Source organism: Panthera onca, chromosome F1, assembly GCF_046562875.1.
Source record: "Panthera onca isolate mPanOnc1 chromosome F1, mPanOnc1 haplotype 2, whole genome shotgun sequence".
Taxonomy (NCBI): domain Eukaryota; kingdom Metazoa; phylum Chordata; class Mammalia; order Carnivora; family Felidae; genus Panthera; species Panthera onca.
In genome coordinates this window covers 14,605,601-14,628,108 of record NC_138355.1, presented here as the reverse complement: position 1 = coordinate 14,628,108, position 22,508 = coordinate 14,605,601, and the positions used below count along the sequence as shown (strand labels likewise).

General features: G+C 52.0%; 1 long non-coding RNA gene across 1 annotated transcript in view; it reads left to right on the top strand.

Annotated features, from left to right (window-relative positions):
• The first annotated feature begins 17,984 nt into the window (after positions 1 to 17,984).
• Positions 17,985 to 22,508, top strand: part of LOC132685999 (uncharacterized) — a 45,618-nt gene continuing 41,094 nt past the window's right edge. The window contains exon 1 of the long non-coding RNA XR_009613389.3: positions 17,985 to 18,012. This is a non-coding gene — a long non-coding RNA (uncharacterized LOC132685999). The remainder of the gene's footprint in view (positions 18,013 to 22,508) is intronic.

The window sequence follows — 22,508 nt, the reverse complement described above, 5'->3', positions numbered from 1 at the left end:
ACTTTGCCACCTTCCCACTCTGATATCCACCCCCTGCCAGGACGCCGAGTTCTCTCAGAAGGTCACCTTGACTAATTCCCTACCCTCCATACCACCTTTCCCCTTGCTTTCCAATGTGCTTCCTGCTCGGTGACCTCCTCTAACTCAAGTAATGAGTAACTTGAGCACAGGATGTCCCTCTGGGCTGTGCCGGACTGGGCTTTTGTTCCCAGGCCCCTTCTGTGAAGGGTGCTGTAGCAGCAGGCTGAAAGCGGAACCTGGTGTCATTCCCTGGAGGGAGGGGTGCCTCTGGCAGGTGGAGTGTGTGGCTGGGCAGGAGGTGGGGGTGGGAGGTGTGGGCAGGGGGAACTAAGAAAGCTGTTCAGTGCATGCCTACGGAAGCCTGATGTTTCTCTGCAGAGACAAGAAGAAGGAACTCCTCGGCTCACTTGATGATAAATTTTTCTTGAGTTTATTTATTGTCGAGGGACAGAGAGACGCAGAGCGTGAGCAGGGGAGGGGCAGAGAGAGGGGGAGACACAGAATCCGAAGCAGGCTCCAGGCTCCGAGCTGTCAGCACAGAGCCCGACGCGGGGCTCGAACTCACAAACCGCGAGATCATGACCTGAGCCGAAGTTGGGACACTTCACCGACAGGGCCACCCAGGCGCCCCTCCTCAGCTCGCTTGAAAGGCTCAGGGCAAGGAGAACCAATTTTCCATCTGTTTTTCTAGGGAAGAGCAGTGGCTCTAGAGGATGTGGTTAGTTGGGCCCGAGGCTGGTGCTGGGCGTTGGGGTGGGCAGAGGGGCAGGAGAGAGGCACGGCAGCGGAGAGAACAAGAGGTTAGGGAGGATGCCAGGTTCTGACTCAGGAAGCAGCCAGGTGCAGTTGTGACCGAAGTAGAATCTTCCCTGGGGCCCAGACAGGACCCCAGCGGGAGCGCAGGACAGGGCAGTCCTGTTTGTAGGCTGGGAGAAGAGGCAGGCCAGCTCAACCCCTGGCCATCGGCTACGTCTGCTCAAGATCAGAGAGGCTACAATGGAGGTTCACCTGCCTGCAAAAGAGCGGGGGCCGGGCTGCATGAGGGCGAGCCAGCCCCGAAAAGCAGACGCCCCCTCCCAAGCCGTGGGCTCTCGAACCCCCCCGCCCCGAGGGGGAGGGCAAACACAACGCCCTCGGCTGTGCAGAGGGCTCGGAAGGCTGAGCCCCCGATCCCCGCGTTGCCACACGTGCTCCCGCACAGCGGGGCTCTGCTCAGCCAGCCCTGGAGTATTTTAAGTACCGAGTGGAGGGGGCTGAGGGTATGTGTTGCATGGTGACTCATCCTGGCAGCAGGAACCGTGTGCAGTGTGGAGGAAAATGGCTCAATGGCAGGCTGTGTTTGCAGTGGAAAGCAGCCGGGATATGCGCCGTTCTGCAACCGAGGCCAGGGAGGCCAGGGAGGGCGCCGGGACCCGCCGCCGGACCCCACCGGTCCCGGTGGCAGGATGTGGGTGACGCCTGGGGGGTGCCCACCAGGGGTCTGGGCTGAGCGCCCTAACCAGCCATCGGGGAAGTCTGAGCGCTGCACACGGTGTCCTTCTGCGCTTCACAATGGCCCCTGCCTGTTTGATAGAAAAATAAGTCATTCTCTGGAATGGTTCTGCTTTCTTGGAAGGCCCCTCAATGGGGATGTGCAGAAATATCCCCCTTGCTCACTTAAGGCCATCCTGGGGGCGCCCGGGTGGCTCAGTGGGTTAAGCGTCCGACTTCGGCTCAGGTCATGATCTCACCGTTTGTGAGTTCGGGCCCCGCGTCGGGCTCTGCGCTGACAGCTCGAGCCCGGAGCCTGCTTCGGATTCTGTGTCTCCCTTGCTCTCTGCCCCTCCCCCCACTCATGCTCTGTCTCTCGAAAATAAATAATCATTGAAAACAAAAATACAAAACAAGAGAATAAAGTCATTCTGGCACTTTCCTGTTTCACTGGGTCCAGAATGGAATTCTTGTTCTGGGTGAGGACACAGCCAGACAATAAGGAAAAAGCTTCTTTGTTTTTTTGTTTTGTTCTGTTTTGTTTTGTTTTTAGCAAGGCCCACTTGCACCTGCCAGGAGTGGCAGGGACAGGTTACCTTGTTTGTCACCGTGGTCACCAGGCCCTGATGGGCGGAGTTCCGGAAGCTGCTTTCTGTTACACCATATTCCTAACTTGAAAGTCAGGCAGCATGCTGGGATCTCTCTCCACTGCTCCCATCCTTTACCAAGTATTACATGGTGTATGGAGGTGACCGGAGTGGAGAGAAGAGGATGCACAGAGAATGAGTTTTGTTTTGCTTGTTCTAGCAGGACCACAGAAGTGTAGGGTTTCTGTGAGCATCCGGGACACGGGAGGTGGTAGGACTGAACGCCAGCCGGGCCGCAGTCTCTTGTCATCACTTTCAGAACCAGCCTGTCTGTTCCTCTGTACTTCCCCAGTGGGGGTGGGGGGGGTGGGGTGGGGGTGGTAAGAGGTTGAATTTTCTTTCTCCTTGAAAAAAAATGTCTGGTACCAACCAGTGCATGCTCTAAGCTTTTGAAAATAAAATTTCTTTCCAGAATTTTCCATCCGCATTAAAGGTGACAAGTGGGCACTCCTCGGAGAGGCTCAGCTCAGGGGGGTGGGGGGGTGGGGGGGGGGGAGAGGTCCCATTACAGCCTTCTGCTGTCAGAGAGGCATGGTCTTCTTGGCCTTGGGACAGATGTAGATGAGATGAAAATCTGGGGACGTTTTATGATCCCTTTCTTGCTGGACAACTTGAAGTCTTCCGGAGATGAGAGGGAGGACCCATTTTACCATCTGCTGAGTTTTCAGCTTCTTTGTGCAGCCTTAGTTGAGGGCCTGGAGATCATGAGTAGTCACTGTGGATAAGCTCGTTGTATAGAGTGCTCCAATACCGTCCGGGGTCCTCTGGTCTAAACCCCCATCTCCTAGGACAAGGCCGACTAGCCTCCAGTTGAATAGCATAGCCACACCGGCCGTGGACCCCCTGCCCTATGGCAGCACATTCCGCTCTTGGGAAACCCTGAGCTAAGAGAGAGTTCCTGTCACTTCGGTACCGTCCTGGCTGTCCCCTCGGGAGAGCACGGCACAGATCTGGTGCGTGTGCGGTGTGCGCAAGCTACACGTATCGCGAACATCTCTGCTGCTTCCTTGTTTTTACCTTTCAGGCCATAAAACCCCCAGTCTCTCTGGTCCTGTAGGAGATTTTTTTCTAACGCCCTCCCCGTACTGGCTCCCTTCCTCTGCACAGTTCTCCATTTGTTGATGTCCTATTGTCAAGCAAGTGCCCTGGCCCCTCAAGACCGAGTCCAGTGGAGATAATTTTTATGTGCGATCCGGATAGTGTCATTTTTATCAATTGCAGTCCTGCTAACACTATGGTTTTCTTGAACCCCGAAGCCAGATAAATGTTGTAGAAGACGCTTCCGCATTTGCAACAAACAAACAAACAAACAAACAGACAGACAAACAAAGACACCTCCCTCCCCCTAAAATCTAGCTCCAGGAACATTGATGCACATGAAGTGATCAGACAAGGGGGACGCCGGTCCCTGGACCCCAGGGCAAAATGCTGCAGACACTGACCTTGACGGGACGGATGCCGATCTTTATTCTGGCGCTCGCCCGTCCCAGCGACTCGCTGGTCAACACTCTACATGCCGCTTCTTCCTTCTCTGCACCCCTGACTTGTGCACCTGCCCCTGATGCCCAGCTTTGGCCTGCGTGCAAGTCAGCTGGCTGAGGCGTTTGTGGCCCTTCACTGTTCACGGTCTCACCGCTCCCATCCCGTTGCCAACGGGCAATGGTTCGCTTTGCCTTCTATCTCCATCCAGGCCCAGAGAGTCAGGTTGGCACTGATCCTGTTTTCACAGGTCAGAGGTTGTCGGGAAGCCTCAGGACCGACCCCCTTGGCCCAGGTTCCTCCCTCCAGCGTGGCTGGGATACGAACATGGAGGAAGTCGTGCCAGTTAAAATGGCTGTCAAGCTGTTGGCTGGCAAGAGACGGACAGACACACACTCAGACAGGCGGGAAGACAGGCAGGCAAAGAAACCCGTAGAAAGAAGAGCCTTACACGCCCTACAAACTTGGCCAGCTTTTCTTTCTGCGGCACTGTACCTTTCCACCTCATTCTAGAAATATTACATTTCAACGTGGCGAGCTTGCAGCCCTCAAGCCCCAGGGAAGAAAGGAAAAAAAGGCTGTTCTGCATTTATTTTACGTGAAGGAGGAGCTGGGAGGTGGGAAAACACAAGAAGGAAGGAAGGAAGCAAGGAGGGAAGGAAAGGAGGAAAGAAGGGTGAAAAGAAAAAGGTACATAAAGTAGATCACAGCTTATACTCTCCTCGACACTGAGTAATGAAAGGAGTTTATTAAGCAAATGAGGGGATTCCTTTAAGCAAACCGGCTGTTTGTAGTATCCGTATCCTAGCTAGCTAAGGGCACCTTTGGGGGGGGGGGGTTTAATAAGTGACAACAGTCTTTCATACCTATAATCCCCACGGCATTGCACCTAGCAAGGGTGCTTGGAGGGCAGGCCCCTTTACTGAAATTTAGGGCATGCATCCTGTACAGGGTGGCCTCCTGGAACGACACGAAGGAATGGAATGGAATGGAATGGAATGGAATGGAATGGAATGGAATGACACGAGCCACCAGGGTCTTCAGATTCCTGGTTCTCAATATCATTGCTCTACCTTTCCTCACAGTGACGCCACCAAGGACATACATGAGCGGAATGAGGCGGGGGGGGGGGGAGGGGGAACCAGGGTCGTTGAACTCCGGCTTCCACAAGAGCTCTCGCTCCGTGTAAACGTTCTGGCGTGATGCTAGAAGCGACGCTCATGCGTAATAACTCCATTTATCAAATGGGGTTTGACTGACTCTAAGTCAGACGCTCTGCCAGGTACTTAATATGGATTATCTCTGGTTTGTGTGGGTTCTACTTTATATTACCTTTTTAACAACGTACTTGAGGTAGGTCCTTGTCATGGTTGATTTGATGCGTCTGATTGGGCTAAGGGATGCCCCAGTAGTTGGTAAAACGTGGTTCTGGACACGTCTGGGAGGGGGTCCCTGGAAGGGGCTAGCATTTGAATCTGGAGACTGAGTAAAGAGGAAAGCTCTCATCAGTGTGGCCGGGTGTCATCCAATCCACCAGGGACAATTCACTGAATAGAACAAAAGGGCAGAGGAAGGACACAAGGGCAAATTCTCTTGCTCTCTCTGCCTGAGCTGAGACATCTATCTTCTTCTGCCCTCGGACACTGGCCCTCCTACTTCTTGGGCTTTCAGACTAGACCAGGATGTACACCATCAGCCTCCTGGTTCCCAGTCCTTGGACTAAATTCTACTACTGGCTTTCCTGGGTCTCCAGCCTGCAGGTGGCAGATCATGGGACTTCTTGGTGTCCATAATGGTGTGATAATTCCTGTAATAAAGCTCCTCATTTCTATTTATCTGTAGCTATCTACCTGCCTATCTATCTAATCCTATTGGTTCTGTTTCTCTGAAGAACCTAACACAGTCTTATTATTGTTACCTTCGTTTTACGACTAAAGAAACTACATAACATACAGATTAAGGCTGGCAAAGAAGGAAGGCCGCATTCAGATTCAGGCTGCCTGGCTCCAGAGCCCAGGCTCCACACCACCAGACCGGTCTCTTTAGATTTTTTTTTTTTTTTTAATGTTTTATTTTATTTAGGGAGACACAGAATCTGAAACAGGCTCCAGGCTCTGAGCTGTCAGCACAGGGCCTGATGCAGGGCTCGAACTCACAGAGTGCAAGATCATGACCTGAGCCGAAGCCGGATGCTCAACCGACTGAGCCACCCAGGCGCCCCAGGCCTCTTGAGAGGGAAGACGCAGGCACATAGAAAGTGCTATAAGAGCTCCTGGTATCTAATGGGTGCAATTGTGTAAAGGCTCTTTGTTTTATATGTTAAAAGCTTCCCGGGATGATGTAAGTCTTCACTGGGCCACAATTTAAAGGAGCCTGTCCGTGGTTTCCTGTATTTACCCATCAATCACTCATTGATTGTCCATTGTGTGTATATTGTGTGTATCCATTGTCTTAGGACCTGAAGGGATTACAAAAGACCTAGGAACGAAGGGCAAGGCTCACGGGAGTGAGTGAACAACAATGCAAGGTGATGAATGATTGTGTTTCACAATGGATACCATGAACACTGTGTCACGATACAGTGAGAATTTAGCAAGGAGAGTGAGCCCTTCTGGAGGGGGCGGGCCCTGAACAAGATGTCAATAGCCCCACGTAAAGGAGCAAAGCGGAAGGAACATTTGTTTGCTGCATACGGGCTCACTTTGCTGGTCCCCAGAGAGCCGATGTGGTCAAGCAGCTTCTTCTCCCCCGAGGGGACAGCCTGATCCCTGCCCAGGGTACTAGGAGAGCGCAGGGCGCAGGATCCGACCTCTGTGGAGAGTGGGGAGGGCTTCCTGGAGGCGGTGACTGCGGGACAGAGGAGTTAACAGAGGGTGAAAGCAAGGGGAGGGCTGGGCAGGTAGGGGAGCTCATGCAAAGGCCGAGAAGGGTGGGCTTCAGTTAGTCAGGGCAGGTTGAGGGAGCACCTTTGATTGTGATAAAGACATTTTCATAGAGAAACGATTCACCTGAAAGGTACAGGGTCTCACCAGCTCTTTCCAAAGGGGGAACTAGACTGAAGCAGATCCCAACTCCTCAGAGAGCTGTGACGTCATCCCAAACACCCCCACGTTCGTACCGGGGGATAAAACCAGAGCTGCCCCCAGCCGCTTCTCCACCGCTGGCTCCCTAGGGGGGAACAGGATGCCCAGACCCCAAGCTGCTGAGTGTGGGTTTGCAAACTCCTCCCCGGTGTAATCTGAGAGGGTCCCTCGTCCCTGAAGCATAGGGCAGCCAGAGAGGGAAGAAAAAGGCAGCCCCTCCGGTCGGGAGGTGGCAGTTGTAATCAGCAAGAGAGCTTATATGTGAGGCTTGTGTTGGGCGGCAAGATGGGTCGATCCCACACCCGCCTGCCAAAGTCTCTCTAGGAGCCTTGGCTGAGGTCAGTCACATACGCTGGGCAGGTGTCCTCAACAACACGTCACTCTCTCCAGGCTGTGTCCTCGCAGCCGCCTCTGGGAACAGGACAGGCAAGTGGAACCTACGTTCCAAGGACGGGAGGGAGTGAGGGGCCCTCCAGTGCTGGGGCGCTGCTCACAGGTCACATCTTCTCAGTGACCTCCTCCAGCACCGCAGCCAGAAGACTGCGCCAACATAACGGCGAGGCTCCTTTGCCTCAGAAAAGAGCATCCTTCCTCCCCTGTGCCTCTCCCAGGGCTTCTGCATAAAGTTTGCTTAAGAGAATTTGGCCCAAACGTACAGAGAACAGATTGGGGGTCGCTGGGGGCAGGGATGGGCTAGATGGGCGACAGGCATTAAGGAGGGCATTTGTTGGGATGAGCGCTGGGCGTCAGATGTAAGTGAGAAGTCACCGGGTTCTACTCATGAAACCAATACCACACTGTATGCATGTATGTATTTAAATAAGTAGGTAAAAATTTAAGAAAAAGAGAGAGAATTTGGCCCAATCCAGAAAGTGGCCTCTACCTACGCGGCAAGTTTTCAAATGAGATCAGATTTAGACTGAAGAAAGCCGGACCACGGTCTCGTAGAATATTCGACACCTACTGATACTCTCGTGTTTGGAGCTTTCACACACATCTGGACGTGGGAGGGAAGGAAGAGCCCTTACATGGAGGTGATTATTCTCCCCCACCGGAGCACAGGGCGGCAGGGGTGGAGGGAGAGGGGTTTCTGCCCCCACCTCTCCGGTTGGAAGCTGAGCACTGGTCCCACCACACACGCGCCATTTTCTACTTCTTGTTTTGTTCTAAGTCTCCTTCAGCGCAACAGCTTAACTGCAAGCTGGTTAAATGTCTTTTTTTGGAATTTGCTTGGGGCCCTACCCTTCATGTTCTCGGGGCCGTGGAGAAATGGGCCACCGGGTTCCAAAAGAGCACTCTACAGAGCTCTAAGACACAACCTGCTGGTAAGATGAAAACTCTTCATCCCAATGATAATTTCCTTTCCTGGCGGGGTGGGCATGGGGGTTGGGTGAAGCCGAGTGTGTCTGGTCTTAGAAACTCTCGGGTTTGTGGGAGACCCCGGAAGGCGTTTTCTGGATGAGGAAGTGCGCGACCAGCCGGGGAAAATGGCTGGTGAGCCTGTGGCCCAGGTGGCTTCAGACGGAAGCCTAGGGTCCCCAGCCCACGTTCATTTCCCATCTTATGATCCATCCTGGGTTGACCCGAAGAAGCAGCCACACGTGAAAATGGAGAATATTGTTGCCTGCCTTTGAAGGACCCCGAGAAGAAATTGCACTGCGATCTCCCATGAAAAAAGAAAAAAAGGAAAGAAAGAAGAGTCTCCGTGATGGTTTTATCAGTTAACCTTCGCATTGGCTGTAACAGAAACCCTAAATTCACAATGGCTTCCACAACATAGGATTTGTTTCCCTTTTACTTCCGAGTCCAATGCCTTTCTCCCATGTGCCCTCAGGGAGCCAGGCCCTTTCCACGTCACCATTTTTCCATCCTCCCTATGTGGCCCTGGCTGTCATGGCCCGAAGGCAATGCCTAGGACACCAGTCATCCCAGTCAGGCTGGAAGAAAACTAAAAAGAAGAGGCAAGGCATAAATGCCAACTGCCCTTTATGGAAACATCCGTCCTAGAAACCGTCTGCCCTCATCTCGTTGGTCAGAACTTGGCCTGAAGTCAACGCTTGGCTATAAGGGAAACTGAGAAATATAGCCTTTATTTTGGGCACCATGTGCCCAGCTGAAAGTTAGAGGGTCTATCCCTCTCTGCCATAATGATGCAGGGAAATTTGACACACATATTGATTCCTTGTTTCGCGTTACTATTGTCCAGGCCCGTTCTCAAAACACAAATGCTTGAGAGGGGTCCCCTTATCTAACATTTCATTGTCCCCTGAGAGCATCAGATTTCTTCCCTTTGTGGTAAGAAAGGCAAGTCATGGGGAAAGGAGACCATCAGAAAAGTCCAGCCCAACCGGGGTCAGAGAAGTTGGCTCTGGAAGGAGCGGGGGAACACCACGGCCACAATCTGTGGCTTTGCCTTGCTGACAGGGACTGGTTCTGCTGATACCCTGCCCACCACCTTCCTCTACTTCCTGTGGCAACGGTAGACTCAATCTCAGCCAGCCTCTCTGGGGGCTTGCGGGATTTAGACAGCTGTTGCCTTATCTTAGTATGGACTGTGGTGGCACAGGGTGTGATTTGCCCAGGCTGGCACGCCAGCTGCCTGGCTAGTTTTAACTGGTCTTAGAGTAGCTCACATTTCGTTGTGAGCAAGGGCTGCTTTGTGCGCATCAGTCATTCCTCAATTTCATCAGCCTTCCAGAAGGATGGAACCTTAGAGTTTGGAAGTATGACTGAGGTTGGCCAACTGAGCCCACTGGGCAGCTTCTGGAAGGTCCTCAGACTCTCCCAGCTCCCTTTCTGGCCACCAGGTCTTTATATGTACTATTCCTTCTGCGTCTGGAATGTTCATCCCTCCCCTCTTGGCCAGATGACCCACTGAGCCTTCAGAAGACTTCCCTGATGTCCAGGACTAGGGAAAATGTCTCTGCCACAGATTTTCACGGTCCTGTGTGTCTCTTCTTCGTGCCTTTTGTAGCAAAACACTGACTTGTGAGGTTATTTATTTAAACTTTAATTTCATGAGACCAGGCTTTGTCCTCCATGGTGTGCCCTGTACCTAGCACAGTGATGGGTGCATAGTACACACTCAATAAATTTAGCCGAGCTGTGAAGCACACCCCCACCCCCCCTCACCCCCGCCAGCACATTTGCCTCTAACGCGAATACAACTGCACAGAATTTCACAGTATGTTGACCGTGAACCCTCTGCATCGGATTTGTCTGGTCAGGTCCTTTTAAGTGCAACTTTTTGGGATTTATCCCAGCCCTACTCAATCATTTTCTGGATAGGGCCCAAGAAGATACATGTGAACAAACTTCCCGGGGAATTGCTAAGCACCAAAATGTTTGAGCAGCCCCACCATAGGGTGTGTGAGAAGTCTGGGGAGACAGCACAGCAGGAGTGTTATAAAGACCCCCAGGCACACAGGAATGCGCTTCTGGGGTAAGACCGTTGTATTCAAGAACGATCTCAGTAGGCTCAAATTTGGAGACGAGGCGGACAAGACAACTTTGCCCTTGGAAATGTGAAAACAGCCCAGACAATTGGGAGACAGCGGTTAATTGAGCTTCAGTAGTCCAGGTCAGGTGGAAATAAAACAAGGAGTGTCCACAATAGTACCTTTGCACAGAGGGCTTTACCAGGTACAGGGAGGCTTGATTGTCGGTGGTAACTTGCTATCTTTTTAAAAAAAAATTTTTTTTTTTAACGTTTCATTTTTTTTTGAGACAGGGAGAGACAGAGCATGAACGGGGGAGGGGCAGAGAGAGAGGGAGACACAGAATCAGAAGCAGGCTCCAGGCTCTGAGCCATCAGCCCAGAGCCCGACGCGGGGCTCGAACTCACGAACCGCGAGATCGTGACCTGAGCCGAAGTCGGACGCTTAACCGACTGAGCCACCCAGGCGCCCCGGTAACTTGCTATCTTGATCCCCTTCCCCCAGCCCCCCAGCCCCAGGTGTAGTCGGCGACTTCACTTCCTGGCTGGGCCTTTGGAATCACAAGCTTGGGTCTGATTTCAAGCCTCTAAACTTAATACGGCACATATCCCCCTATTAAAGATCTCCAAACCCGCGAGCCGATACACTTAAATCCTTGTTTTCTTTCTAAAAAACCTGGAAGTTGAACATCAGCCACACTGGAAGCTGAACATCAGCCACACTCGCTGAGACCTAAACATGCAATTCAACCAATGACGGGAAGGCCCTTCCAGCAAGAGTTCTACTGAGTAGGTTTTGTTGCTCTTTCTTGCCCGTTCGTCCACTCTTTTACTTCGCAGATTTCCTTTTCCTCTTTTAAATGTTCTTCTCCTCTCTCCACCGTTGACGGTAGGTTCATATAGTTTTTAAGGTTCGTAGATTCTTGGCCTTCCCAGGATTTGTTTCCTCTCATTGCCCCAGGACCCATGTCCTTTATAAAATATTTACCCCAGGTCTTGGATGATCACTGTCATTTCTCTTAAGAAAATTAATCATTATAGGGCGGCTAGTTGGCTCAGTTGGTCAAGTGACCGACTTCGGCTCAGGTCATGATCTCCTGGTCCACGAGTTCGAGCCCTGCATCGGGCTCTGTGCTGACAGCTCGGAGCCTGGAGCCTGCCTTGGATTCTGTGTCTCCCTCTCTTCCTGCCCCTCCCCCACTCGTGGTCTGTCTCTCTCTGTCTCTCAAAAATGAGTAAACGTTAAAAAATTCTAATAAATAAATCAATTATTATATTGTCTCACCAAATACCCAAATCCTACATATGCATTTTATTCGATTTTTAAAATCTCTTTTTAAAGGAATCTCTACACCCAACATGGGACTTGAACTCACAATCCTGAGATCAAGCGTTGCATGCTTGACCAACTGAGCCGGCCAGGTGCCCCCAAATCCTATATAGCAAAAGCTCCAATACCAAGAAATAAAACAAACCTATGAAAACCCAGCACAAATTGGTATATGAGTTGAGATCATCAATAAAGACAAAAAGTTTAAACCATAAGACATATGACAAAAATTACTGTCCCAAAGAGGACCCCCAGTGTAGGAGCTGGAGGGCAGCCAGGGAGAAGTTGCTATGCTTGCATTATAAGCTCTTGAAAGCAGGGGCGCAGTCTTACCTCGATTTCTCTATCGTTCCCAGCCAGTGCCTGGCTCATAGAGGTTTCAAGAAATACTTATTGAATAACTTATTGGAGGAAGGAAAGGTCTCCAGTGTTCAGCAGGGACTTGCTAGTTAATGTCCGAGCCATTAGTACAGAGCCCGACGCAGGGGCTCAAACCCTTGAACCGTGAGATCATGACCTGAGCCGAAGTCGGACACCCAACCAACTGAACCCCCGGGCACACCCCAATGACATCTGTTTTACTGTCTTCGTGGGAGGTAGAGATAATGAATGTGAAGGGCTTAGAAAAGAATAGAAATTCAGTAAGTGGTAACTTGCTCCCCTTGAACGTAAGCACCACGGGGGCTGGCATTTCTGTCTGCTTTGCCACTGCTGGCTCCTAGTGCCTGAAACAAAAGAAGCACTTAGTAACATTTGTTGAATAAAGGATGCATTTATTTACCTCCCAAGCCACTGACTGGAAAGGCATCCTTGTCTTCTGGGCGTTTTTTGTCTTTTGTTTTTGTTTTTGTCTGACACAGAGAGAGACCAGGAGCAGAGAAGGGGCAGAGGCAGAGGTAGAGAACCCCAAGAAGGCTCCGTGCTCAGTGTGGATCCCAAGTGGGGCTCCATCCCACCACCCTGGGATCTTGACCCGAGCAGAAACCAAGAGTCAGACGCTCAACCGACTGAGCCACCGAGGCGCCCCCATCCTCGTCTTTTGACATACGAAAATGGTGGGGCGCTTCGTGTTTCTAGCAGCATCTGGCTTTAGGATTTTGTGACAGACGCTAGGGACACTCGTATTCTTGCTATACAACGCGGGGGACAGCAGGTAGATACCGTGTCCGACATGTAAATTCTCAGGCCCCACCACAGACCTGCAGGACGAGTTCTGGAGTGGGAGCCAGTAACCCGCGTGAACGAACCCTTCACGGATTGTGACACCCGCCAGAGCCTGAGGCCCGGAATCGCTGGGGTGTGCACGGCCCTCCTGGGCTGTGACCACCGATGAGCCGGCCACCTGATGCCTAAGAACAGTTGACTTGCTAGAAAGCCTCGCCCACTGGCGATTTTCGGGTACGACGCTAGTCCTCGGGTGGAGGACTTTCAGGAACCAAACTAAGCGGCAGGTCGTGAGTTCACGTGCTTATTCAGCTCCCTGGCCTCACCGGGGGACGTACTGCCCACACTGATGTTTTCATCGCGACGCCCGTTAGGGATGCGTGTTTGGGCCCCCCCCCCCCAAATTCATACGTTGAGGCCCTACCCGCCCCCCCACCCACCAGTGTGGTGGCATTAGCAGGTGGAGTCTTTGGGGGACGATTAGGGTTAGAGGAGGCCGTCAGGGTGAAGACACCTGCTCCCGTCCAGCCACGTGGAGACACAAGAGTGTAAGCCGGCAAGAGGCCCTCCCCAGTTCCCCACCACGCTGGCGCCCTCCTCTCGGACGTCCCGCCTCCAGCACGGGGAGCAGCTAAGTGGCTCTTGTGTCAGCCACCCGGTCCACAGGACTTTGTGATAGCAGCCCGAGCTGATTAGGACCGCATCCTCCCAGCCGGCCGTGGCAGAGCGGACCAGGGTGGCATGGACCCAGGGAAGCTCGGTCTGCAGGCCAGCCCTCAGCCCTCAGCTCTTGTGTTCACAAGGATGCAAGCCGAGCCACTGTCAGAGACCCAAAAATAAAGTGGCTCAAAAAAGGAGCAGTGTTTCTTTCTCCCGTAGGAGCCTGGAGAGGAACGGTCCAGGCTGGCAAGGTGGTTCTGCTGCCTGGCGTTATCTAGGGACCCCCCCCCCCCCCCCGTTCCTCCTGTGTCATTCTGGCATTCTCTGGACTGTCGTCCTTCTTTGCCCGACTACGGCTGAGTCGACACCATGTCCGCACTCCATCTTGCCGCAAGGAGAAAATCCAGGACAGGTGGTTTGACTTTAAGAAGACGATGCCAGATTTATATATCTCGCTTCCATTTATACCCGGCTCCCTACACTGTCATACCCAGCTGCGAGGCGGGCTGGGAACGGCAGCCGACAAGTGCACCATGGGCTCACACACAGCACAGAGGGCTGGAGGAGGAGGAGGAGGAGGAGGAGGAGGGGGAGAAGGAGGAGGAGGGTGAAGGAGGGGGAGGAGGAGGGAGAGGGAGGAGGAAGGAGGAGGAGGAAGGAGGAGGTAGGAGAGGAAGAGGAAGAAAAGGAGGAAGAAGGAGGAGGGTGAGGAGGAAGGAGGGGGAGGAGGAAGGAGGGGGAGGAGGAAGGAGAAGGAGGAAGGAGAAGGAGGAAGGAGGAGGCAGGAGGAGGAAGAGGAAGAGGAGGGAGGAGAAGGAGGAGGAAGGAGAAGGAGCAGGAGGGAGAAGGAAGAGGAAGGAGGAGGAGGAGGGAGAAGGAGGAAGGAGAAGGAGGAGGAAGGAGAAGGAGCAGGAGGGAGAAGGAGGAGGAGGGAGGAGGAGGAAGAGGAGGGAGAAGGAGGAGGAAGAGAAGGAGGAGGCAGGAGGAGGAGGAGGAAGGAGAAGGAGGAGGAAGGCGAAGGAGGAAGAAGGAGGAGGAGGAAGGAGGGGGAGGAGGAAGGAGGGGGAGGAGGCAGGAGAAGGAGGAAGGAGGAGGCAGGAGGAGGAAGAGGAAGAGGAGGGAGGAGAAGGAGGAGGAAGGAGAAGGAGCAGGAGGGAGAAGGAGGAGGAGGGAGGAGGAGGAAGAGGAGGGAGAAGGAGGAGGAAGAGAAGGAGGAGGAAGGAGGAGGAGGAGGAAGGAGGAGGAGGAAGGAGAAGGAGGAAGGAGGAGGCAGGAGGAGGAAGAGGAAGAGGAGGGAGGAGAAGGAGGAGGAAGGAGAAGGAGCAGGAGGGAGAAGGAAGAGGAGGGAGGAGGAGGAAGAGGAGGGAGAAGGAGGAGGAAGAGAAGGAGGAGGCAGGAGGAGGAGGAGGAAGGAGGAGGAGGAGGAAGGAGAGGGAGGAGGAGGGAGAAGGAGGAGGAAGGGACACAGCAGCCTCTGCCCCAGTCCTTGACAGCTTTCAGTTCCACTCCCTCCGGGGCCAGCTGCCCCATGCAGCCCCAGCCCTGGATTCCCGGGAGAGTTCTGTATCTTTAGATGAAAACCCCCTTCTCTTGAACTAGCCCGAGTGAGAAACCATTCTTTGTTACCAAAGGCTCCGGATTAGAACAGCGTACCTTAAATTCCCTGAGAAGTACGTTGGAGGTAAGCGTAATGTGACCAGGGGTGGGCTCGGAGCAGGCACTGAACCCAGGCGCGGCGGCGCAGTTGTGACCACGCCAACGGCCGTCCGGCGAGATGAGCTGGAACTGGCCCCGAGTGGGAGTCCTGAGCCATCCGGCACGGCCTTTGCTGCCTCCGTGCAGAGCCCCGAGCCCAGGCACTGCCGTGAAGTGTACTTACTGGGCTTTGGCAGCTTTCCGCGTCCTTCCGCATCTTTGCCCGTGGGATCTGGGCCGTCAGAATTCCTCATCCCGTGCGCGTTCCCCTGAGCTGTGCCGTGCACTTGACCGCGGGCTCCTCACGTGCGAACCTCCAGCGAGGGGGGACTTTTAGGCCCATTTGGCCGTTAGCCTTGGTTTATTAGGGGCTTTGACACCTGAGCGGGGTCCTGGCGCGCACAGCAGCATCTCTATCGTCATGTCAGGGTAGCCGTCTGGGGAGAGAATTCCCTCCCCCCCTTCCTTTAGTTTTCCTCCCTCATTTAGAATGGCTCATGGGTCTGCGACTAAGGGCTTTCGCTTCCTGGAAGAATACGCGGAACTTCTGGGTCTCTCCTCTCTCAACCTTGTTTCCTTCTTCTCCTGCCTTTAAGGGGACCGTTGGCCCCGCGGTGCCCCTGCCTGGATCAAATAAAGCACCAGGAATGTATAGGGGTGTGTCCAGGGTGAGGGGAATCAGGAGAACCCTCAACGACATTTCACACACTCCAAGGTGAATACTAAGTCAGTCTTAGACTCAACCGGCTCAACACCTGTCTTTCGTCGTAACTATCCTGGTTTTCCTGGCTCTGCCTTGGGGTCATTTGTCCTTCCACCCTTCCACGAGACGCAAGGGGAGGGGGGCATTACAGTCTGCGACTTTCCGTTCATGGCAGGCTTTATGAAAGGAATGGAGAGGGGAGGGGTGGGGGTAGGCTCAGCAGTAGACGAAGGGACAACATGCGCCAGGCACTGCTCGAAGCTTTTAGTCCTCGAAGACCCTGGACAGGAATTAATATTTCAACCCATGAGAAAAATCGAGGCTTCAAAAGATTAAGTCACTTGCCCAGATCACTGCTAACTGACAAACGGTGGAGGCAGAATCTGAAGAAGATTGGTCTGTTTTAAAAAAAAAAAAAAAATTTTTTTTTTACGTTTATTTATTTTTGGGAGACAGAGTGTGAGCGGGGGTGGAGCAGAGAGAGAGAGAGAAACACAGAATCGGAAGCAGGCTCCAGGCTCTGGGCTGTCAGCACGAGCCTGACGTGGGGCTCAAACCCATGAGCCGTGAGATCATGACCCGAGCCGAAGTCAGACGCTCAACCGACTGAGCCACCCAGGTGCCCCAAGATTTGTCTGATATTTAAATCCTGTGCTCCAAATTGGCTTTACCACATTTACGCTGCGGCTTCCATTAATAGTTGTCTGTTGGCAACGAGGAAAGGAGTGAGGCCCATTTTAATCGCACACTTTATTGGTGGACAGAGACTGGGGGAGAATGGGAACCATGGAGAATGAACTCGGTCATTGATCTTGAGGAGCTATGTCCTGCCACAGCCTTATTATTCGACTCCGGGAGAATCCACTCTCTCTCCTGTGACTTAGTTTTACTGCCAGATTTAAAAAAAAAAAAAAAAAAAAAAAAAAAATATATATATATATATATATATATATATATATATATATATATATTCCTAGTGTTTGAAGGGCTCAGTCAACATCTAGGTGAATGACCATATAAAAACTCTAGCAGGTAGGAACACATATGAATATAAATGATAGATTTTGAATACCCCATTTGAAAGCATTCCATACAGAGCGATTAAAAAAAAATTTTTTTTAATGTTTATTTATTTCTGAGGGAGAGAGAGAGAGAGACAGAGCATGAGTGGGGGGAGGAGCAGAGAGAGAGAGAGACAGAATCCGAAGCAGGTTCCAGGCTCTGAGCTGTCAGCACACAGCCGGATGCGGGGCTGGAACTCGTGAACTGCGAGATCATGGCCTGAGCCGAAGTCGGATGCCCGACCGACTGAGCCACCCAGGCACCCCCGTGCAGAGTGATTTTAATTTCGTGTTGCTTTTGCACTAGACTTAAGTTTCTTAAAGGTAGGCCCCTCGTCTTTGTCAAGGAATCCTCAGATGCTAGAACTGAAAGGGACTTTAGACATCGTAAAAATAATCTGTTTCCTAGACAGGGCCTAGCGCCTTGTCTCGTATTCAGCAGATTATTCAATAGCAGTTGAACAAATGGCGAATGTCTTTACGTGCTTTGTAATCTGACCTCACCTCCGCCCCTGTGCGCGAGGACACAAGAACACCCTGAACCTCTGAGCACATTTTATGCAATCATTAATTGCTCCACGTGGAGTTTCACCGTTTTATGAGCTTTTTCCTCCTGAAATGACCTTCACGACAGCTTAGGTGTAGCTTACGAGACGGATCCAGCGTCCCCCAAGCAGCCTGCGGAATTCAGCCCCGATTCAGCCTCTCTCGGACTGCCTGAGGCCCGCCGCGATCACCAAAGCAGCACCTGGTTAACGCCGTGAACCCGGCTCTGCTTACTTCATCGGCCTGAGCTTCTCTGGCGGTGCCGGGGGCCGGATCGGTGACCCCACCGCCGCCCCCCCGGCTCGGTGGGTGGGCAACCCCGTGCAGTCACCGAGGTCAGCCGTGGCCCCCTTGAGATTCTTAGTAAGTTTCAGACGAGCCGCTCTGCACCTTCCGTTTGCAGCGGTCTCTGTAATGATGTAACTGCCCTGCTTGGCTCCCTGGGTCCACCCCTGCGGTTTCTCTCCCCCACAGAGAGCTCCCCGCTCCCCTGCTCAAAGGCAGGCTTACCCCCTGCCCCACCTCGGGAGGAATCTGAAATCTACCTGGCCTTTAGAACAAACTTGTAAATGCACTATTCAAAATAGTCTGCTTTCTTCGTGCACGTTGCGAAAGTACTGAAATGGAATGAACCCGGGTTAATCATTGACCGGGGCCAGCCACTAGGCTGTGGGTTCACATACTTATTTCTTTTGACCATCACCTCAGACCCACGAGGTAAGGGCTGCTATTCTGATTTTACACACGGGAGTCTTGAGGCTCAGGGCGTTTGGCGAGTGGCAGGGCCCAGGCACTGAATTCTTTGGTTGGTTTGGCTGCAAAGCTCGTTCTGATTTCCTTGCGTTTGCTCATCTGAGGCCTGGAAAACCGCCCTCGAGCTCATAGCTTTGCCTCCAAACACTCCATGACCTTTCCCACGGCTTTCACTCCTTCCTTCTTGCACGGGACCTTTCACAGTTGTTTGGTTAACAATTCGGTCGCGTTACTCTCCCATATCAGGCTTTGAGCTGTAGAGCAACTTTCCCAGGACCTCGCGTGAAGTCAGGACCGAAGTAACATCATTGCCTCACTGATGGGGGTGGGGGTGGGGTGGGGGGCAGAAAGCAAACGCCGGGACCTGGGTCCAAGCCAACACTCGTGGCATTTGTCGTACCCAGTGGCACGTCCAGCTGCGTCATAGAAGGTGGCGGCCACGTACTCGTCTTTCTTCACAAACCTCTGTCCAGACCCTGCTGTGTGCCAGGTACCGTACTAGGCCTTGCAAAGGCCATAATGAAAAAGGCGTAGCTCCTGCTTTCCAGAAGGCCACAGACTGGCAGAAAGGCGCTGACTCTTAACCTCAACGTTTTGCTAGCCATGGTTCTGAAACTGAGGACTCAATCAGGACTCAGAGCAAATTAGGAAATGGATGTGATGTTATTTCTGAAGCTCATTGGAATTCCGGCTCGCCCGAACCTTGTTATCGATTAGTTGGTTGGGTGTCATCACCGGCATCCTTGGATTCATAGCTGACTCTGGACAATTTTGCATGACCCTCTACCTTAGCAGATAGAAGTACCATTTTTCAAGATTGACATGAAAAAAAAAAAAAAAACCCAAACAAGTTCCGCCCTGGGTCCCCACCCCCTACCTGGCCGCAGCACTTTGTAAAATCACTGATTGTTTTAACACCCTCGAGAAGCCAGCAGGGCAAGAAGGCCAGAATTATGCCCAGCAAACACAGGAATGGAGCACAGCTCTCTGGGAGTGTTTCCATGGTAACAGTGATAACAGCTTATATTTATAGACCTTCTATCTCCAAGGAGCTCAAAGCACTTCAGACGCATTATCTTCTGCAGAAGAGAGAGAGAGAGAAGGACAGAGGGACGGAGAGAGGGAGGAAGCGAGAATGAGAGAAAGAAGGAGGAGGAGAAGGAAGGGAGAAAGGGAGGGAGAGAGGGAGGAAGGGAAGCAGGGAGGGAGGGAGAGCATGAGCAGGAGACGGCAGAGGAGGGACAGAAGGACCGGGCGTGCTATTATACGCATCTCACAGATGGCACAGAATGGGGGCCTCGGTGACCCAAGGTGGCATGGTAAGCCAGTGGCAAATGGTAGACTGGATGGACTGGAGGGGCTCCTGGAGCCCTCACTGCTGGCCTCGGGCAGATGTTAGGGCTGAGCTGCCGAGTCCTAGCATCTAGCTCTGCTCAGTGTCATCTGGGTGATCAGATAACTCCAGGGACGTCAAAGGCAGTTTGGCTCAACTATCGTTGACATGAAACACAAGGGACGATTCTTCTATGGAGATTTGAAGATAATGTTCAGGGCCCTCATAGCCACATAGTCACCAGACAATCCCAGACGGTATTCCCAGGAACGAGAGGCTTCGATGTTCTGATAACCTCAGACAAAAAGGACTGCACACACATATAGAGGGTCTATACCCATTGATGGAAGTGGTTCTTTAAAGCCATTTCACAGTGTCCCTAGGACCGTTGGAGGGAAAGCATCTCAAACCATCCGCCCTGAGACACACACCTGTTCCACTAGATGTGAAAAGGTGGGGTAGATTTATTTGAAGGCTACAGCCTGGGAACTTGACAATGAGTTCTGTGAATCTCCCCGATCTGCCATTTTTTTTTTTCTTTCTGGTGTTGTTTACAGAACACTTTGTATGGGTAAAGCCACAGCCTCTGTAGAGGCGTAAACCCTGAGGTGGGTGGCAACGATCTCGAACTCCTTCATCCGGGAGTCATTTCCGGCCTCATTCCTTTTTAGTCGGAGTTTACCAACCCTGGTGCCGGCGTCTCACCCTCCTAGACCTTCTGTCCCTCTGCCCCCCGCCCGCCAACCTCTTCACTCCCCATTTGGTCTTTAGAAAATAGGATCTATCTTCTCTTTTGCAAAGACCTGTGATCTGCAGAAGATTCAGCCAACACTTGGCAGCCCTGAGAGGTAAGGTCTATCCCCTGTGGGTCCTCAGGGTCCTTCCAGAACAATCATGCTGGTTCCTACATCGCTTCTTGTCCACCTTCACGGGCCTCAGGGACCCCCCCTGGGTTAAGGGGTTGTAGTTTGGTAACTCGAGTGGTTGAGCCTCAGGAAGGTTTAAAATGTTTGATTTACAGGGGTGTCTGGGTGGCCCTTCAGGCCCCTAGCTTTGTGCCATAGGCACTCGGTATTTGTAAATGAGTGACAGTTGTATGGCTTCACCCTCCTGCCCTCCCTCTGTCCTCACACCTTTTTCTTGGCTCCCTATTCATCTTCCTTGAGGGTCCCGCGCGTCCTGGCCCCTCCGGCTGGTTGCCATGTAGCATTTTATCTTTCCCTGTCCCAGCCCTTAACCACACAGCAGGGCGTTTGCTTATGCTCACATGAGTTCCTAGACGTCTTCTGTCTAGTGTCTGTTGTATGTAGAAAACACTATTTTGAAGGTTTACGCTTTGGGTTAAAAATTAATATTCTACTTATTAAAGTTAAAATTAGAAAAATATAGTTTATTTTAGTTCAGCTTACAGAAGTAATTATTTTATGTCTTAGTCTAACAGAGCTTAGCAATCATTCCTAAAGGGCCTACGAATAAAGTGCGGTAATTACCTCTTAACATGCTGAGCCGTCATTCCAAATTTTATGTACACATTCATATACGCATGTACATATATACAGCACACACACGTATATATCCATATCTATTTGAATTATCAGACAGAGCTTTCCGGAGTACTTTCATACTTACATACATTTGAGCCCTTAAATTTATAAATGCAAGGTTGCAGAGTTGTCTTACATGTTCCAATAAATTTAGTAAGAATTCAACTTAAAATCGTAAAACTCCACATTCGTTACTCAATTGTATTTTAAAGTGGCATTATGAGGCTACCCTTCTAATTTGCCCAATTCTCTTAAAAATTACAAATACACAAGACAGTAAATATATACGATTTTCTCTTTAACATGGGCTATAAAATACTATGGTTTGGCTCTCTCGCGTCTTTCCAGGCTTCATTCTCAATCTTCCTGGTGTTAAGAAACACATACCTGGGGCACCTGGTGGGTCACCCGGGTCTGCCTCTGGATGTTGGCTTGGGTTCGTGAGTTCGAACCCCGCATTGGGCTCTGCACTTGACAGTGTGGAGCCTGCTTGGGATTCTCTCTCTCCCTCTCTCTCTGCCCCTCCCATAAATATTTAAAATAAGAAGAAGAAGTAGAAAGAAACACATATTCTATCTAACGGAAGACATTTGCCACACAGCTTACGAGCAGAGTTTTGGGCAGGACGTTGGTTTGCTCACCGTTGAAGGGACTTTTTGAACGGGTAGGAGTCGGAGACTTTCACACTTAAAAGGTGGCTCTCCCAGGTCCCCTGGCACTTTGTCTAATTTTTTGTGCCCTCAAGGAGGTCTGAAGCCCCTATTCTTGTTGACTGGGTTTTGCCTTTCCTTGGAGCCTTAAAATTGGGAAATATATTCACAACACTAGATAGCTAAATACGGAAGAACTTAATACGAAAAATAAATAGATTTGATCTCAATGGGGTTCTCGGTTCCTTCACAGTCTCTGTGTCGTACCACCCTTAAGGTTATTCGTTTGATATCCTGTTGAACTTCGTTTGCCTTGTCCCAACTCTCGAGGTCATTCACCCCCCCCCCCCCACCCCGCTCGTTGCATCCTCCATTAGGCGGTGAGCTCTCTCAGGGTAGGACAAGCCGTGAGCCCAGAAGTCAGCACATTGGTCGGCACAGAGCAGACAAACGTTGTCATCTGACCCTCTGGCTACAGGCTGGCAGGGAGACACCTGTAGCCGAACCTAGGGGTGGTTATGGCCCATTGCACGGAGACAGACGGTGCACTGTGGGCAAGGAGGTGTTAGAGAGGACTTAGGAGGGGCTTGGGCTGGCTCGTGTTGGGGTGATTTGGGGTGGGGCCTCGGGAAGCCGACTTTGCTGTGAATCGGATGCTGCCAGAGAGCAGAGATCACCGTGATGGGGAGGTTGGCCGGAGGAAGGCGAGAGGCGCGATCAGGACAGAAACGGCAGTCATTCCTGCTAGTCAGGAAGGCGATGTTGGCTCGTTTGGGGGTTTCGACAATGCCCGCGTTCTTGTCTGTTCAGACACATCACAGAGCCCTCTTGTCTGGAACTCGCTTCATCGCCGTCACGGGGTGGCCTGTTCCGCTCTCGGGTGAAATTGTTTCTGTTCCACGGAAACGCCAAGACCTGGCCACGAGTGCCGGG